Source organism: Leptonychotes weddellii, unplaced genomic scaffold, assembly GCF_054177405.1.
Source record: "Leptonychotes weddellii isolate Sample4059 unplaced genomic scaffold, ASM5417740v2 HiC_scaffold_16394, whole genome shotgun sequence".
Taxonomy (NCBI): domain Eukaryota; kingdom Metazoa; phylum Chordata; class Mammalia; order Carnivora; family Phocidae; genus Leptonychotes; species Leptonychotes weddellii.
Genome location: NW_027746584.1, coordinates 1 through 3,701, shown reverse-complemented (window position 1 = coordinate 3,701; position 3,701 = coordinate 1). Strand labels below are relative to the sequence as shown.

At 37.5% G+C, this 3,701-nt stretch overlaps 1 pseudogene; it reads left to right on the top strand.

Annotated features, from left to right (window-relative positions):
- Positions 1-294: 294 nt before the first annotated feature.
- Positions 295-2,671, top strand: LOC102742774 (ORC ubiquitin ligase 1 pseudogene; annotated as a pseudogene).
- Positions 2,672-3,701: the final 1,030 nt, after the last annotated feature.

Here is a 3,701-nt window from a genome sequence, read left to right as displayed (position 1 = left end):
GGTTCTGCACAGCAAAGGAAACAGTCAACAAAACAGAGAAGCAACCCACTGAATGGGAGAAGATATTTGCAAATGACACTACACATAAAGGGCTGGTATCCAAGATCTATAAAGAACTTTTTGAACTCAACACCCAAAATCAAATAATCAAGTCAAAAAATGGGCAGAAGACATGAACAGACACATCTCAAAAGAAGACATACAAATGGCTAACAGACACATGAAAAACTGTTCATCATCATTAGCCATCAGGGAAATTCAAATCAAAACCACATTGAGATTCTGAATGCTGCCATGGCTCAGACCGTGCAGAATGTTACATTGTCACTCACTCTGCCCATCATGTTGCCGCATTTGCTTGGGGAAGGTACGCCAGCCTGTCATATGCATCAACAACCATGTATTTTGTTCAATTTGTATCGATTTGTGGTTGAAGAATAATAGCCAGTGTCCAGCTTGCAGTCCCCATCATGCCTGAAAATACTTGCAAAGAGGTTATTGGAGGAACAAGTGAAAGTGAACCTATGCTAAGCTGTACAGTCAGGAAGCACCTTCGGAAAACTAGACTTGAGTTACTCCACAAAGAGTATGAGGATGAAATAGATTGTCTGCAGAAAGAAGTAGAAGATCTTAAGAGTAAAAATCTCAGCTTGGAGTCACAAATCAAGACTATTCTGGATCCTTTAACCTTGATGCAAGGCAACCAAAATGAAGACAAGCATCCAGTTGCAGATAATCCAAGTAAAATTGACCCAGAAACTGTAGCAGAGTGGAAGAAAAACTTAGAACAGCTAATGAAATCTATGAAAAAGTAAAAGATGATGTGGATAAGTTAAAGGAAGCAAATAAAAAATTTAAATTGGAAAATGGTGGCCTAGTGAGGGAGAATTTACGACTGAAGGCTGAAGTTGATAACAGATCACCCCAGAAGTTTAGGTTTACAGTAGCTGCTCTTCAGTCCAAAGTAGAACAGCATGAACATGAAACCAATCGCCTCAAGAGAGCCCTGGAACGAAGTGATAAGTATATAGAGGAATTAGAATCTCAAATTGCACAGCTAAAAAATTCAAGTGAAGAGAAGGAAGCTATGAATTCCATTTGCCAGAGAGCACTTTCTACAGATGACAAGGGGAGCATAGGCAACAAGGATATGGCATCAAAGAATCAAGGTGATGGTGCCAGAAAGCAGCTTGGCTCATCCACCTCAAGTTCTCACCTGGCAAAATCTTCTAGCAGTTCTGCCAGGCAGGAAAGCACCAGCAAAACAGAATCAAATTGTTCTAAGATCAAAGACCTATATCAAAAACAGGTGGAAATAATGTTAGATGTGACAGGTACAAGTATGGATACTTATTTGGAAAGAGAATGGGGTAATAAGCCAAGTGACTGTATACCCTACAAAGATGAAGAACTTTATGATCTTCCAGCTCCTTGTACTCCTTTGTCCCTTAGTTGCCTTCAGCTCAGTACTCCAGAAAATAGAGAGAGCTCTGTAGTCAAAGCAGTAAGTTCCAAAAAGCACTCAAACCATCTCAGAAAATTGGTGTTTGATGATTTTTGTGATTCTCCAAATGTTTGTAATAAAGAGTCATCAGAAGATGATAGAAGCGAAAATGAAAAGAAATCAGAGTGTTTTACTTCCTCAAAGACAGGGTTTCGGGACTGTTGTTCCACAAGCTATGCCCAAAACTTGAATTTTGAAAGCTCAGAGGGAAACACAATAGCAAATTCTGTTGGAGAAATTTCTTTAAAATTAAGTGAGAAATCAGGCTCATGCTTATCTAAGAGGTTGAATTCTATTCACTCTTTTGAAATGAATTGGACAAGAACATCCAGTGAAGCATCCATGGACGCAGCTTACCTTGACAAAATCTCTGAGCTGGATTCAATGATGTCAGAATCAGACAACAGCAAGAGCCCTTGTAATAATGGTTTTAAGTCAGTGGATTTTGATGGGTTATCAAAGTCATCTCAAGGCAGTGAATTTCTTGAGGAACCAGATAAGTTGGAAGAAAGAACTAAGCCAAACCTTTCCAAAGGTTCTCTAACTACTGATTAGTTAGAAAATGGAAATGATTGGAAACCCACTTTTTTTCTCCTCTCTCCATCTGACCAAGAAATGAATGAAAATTTTTCTCTCCATACCAGTTCTAACCCAGGAACTAATGAAATCAAACCCCCAAGCTGTTTGTTTCAGACTGAGTTTTCCCAGCATGTTTTGTTAAGCAGTTCACACCGGCTATTTGAAGATCAGAGGTTTGGGTCATCTTTATTTACGATGACCTCAGAGATGCATGGTCTTCATAACCACCTTCAGTCTCCTTGCTCTACTTCCTTTGTGCCTGAGAAGAGGAATAAAAATATGAATCAATCAACAAAAAGAAAAATCCAGAGCAGTCTTTCCAATGCCAGCCCATCAAAAGCAACTAAAAGTTGACTCATTAGAAAGGTGTCATTTATGTTTTTGTCCTGAGAGGAATATAAGTTTTTAAAGTTACTTTTTTCCCTCATAAAAGTTCTATATGATTTTGAATTGATAGTCTGTAGTCAAGTGTCAAGTCAGAATGGTGGATTAGCCTGTAACCAAAATACTTTTGTTCATTTTAAAGAATTTGTCCTTTTTCAGTTTCATTTGGGCATCTTTTTAACCAGAAAAGATAGGGAGAGGGTTTCTTTTAATGAATATTACATGTATCTGGTTTGGGTGTATTTTGTTTTCTTGGGTCTTGATTTAGCTATTAGATACAGTGGCCTATTAATGAGCCTCGGTTGTCTTCAGAACTTGGATTTCTTAAATAAAACTTTTTGGGTTGTCTATACACTGCTCATAAGACACTTGAGTTTCTTTAAAGCTTTCCTAGGGTGGGAATAATTTTGCCTGCCCTTTTTTATTTATATTTAGTGATGGCTCAACTTTTAGGCAGGGCCATGGTGGAAAAATAGCACTTAGTCCAGTATTCATTTACTTTTTTTTTTTAGGTTTTGTATATGTATGTTTGCACTTTTAACATTGTGTTTTGTACTGTTTTTATGAGAACCTTTTGCTAGAATGAAAGAACACATTTTCTATATGAAAATATTTGTTTTATGTCAGGTAGCTTTCATTTCTTCATCTTTTTGTGTCTGTTGAAAATCAGAAATTGAACCTACTTTGGAAAGAAGACATAGAATGGTTGGTTGGGTTTGGAGGAGCCTAAACATGGTAGCTTCATTGTTCTAGATACACAGATGCAGAAGTGCTCTTTGCCAAATGCTTGATCCACTTTCATCCCAGGGGAGCTTTTTTTGGAGTGAAGTTCTTGTTTTCATGTTACTATTCTTTGTGGAAACTCCGTATGCATGGTAGCATTCTTGCTTGCACTGTTTTCCTTACTTAAGAAAAAGAAGTTTTAGTTGGCTAATAGAATATCTTTTATGCAGGACAGAATTTTTTTTCATGAAGAGTGCTGAGATAAGAATAGGTGAGCTAAAGCAATGTCCACAATAGCCAAACTGTGGAAAGAGCCAAGATGTCCATCAACAGATGAATGGATAAAGAAGAAGTGGTATATATATATATACAACGGAATATTATGCAGCCATCAAAAGGAATGAAATCTTGCCAATTGCAACGACGTGAATAGAACTGGAGGGTGTTATGCTGAGCGAAATAAGTCAATCAGAGAAAGACATGTATCATATGACCTCACTGATATGAGGAA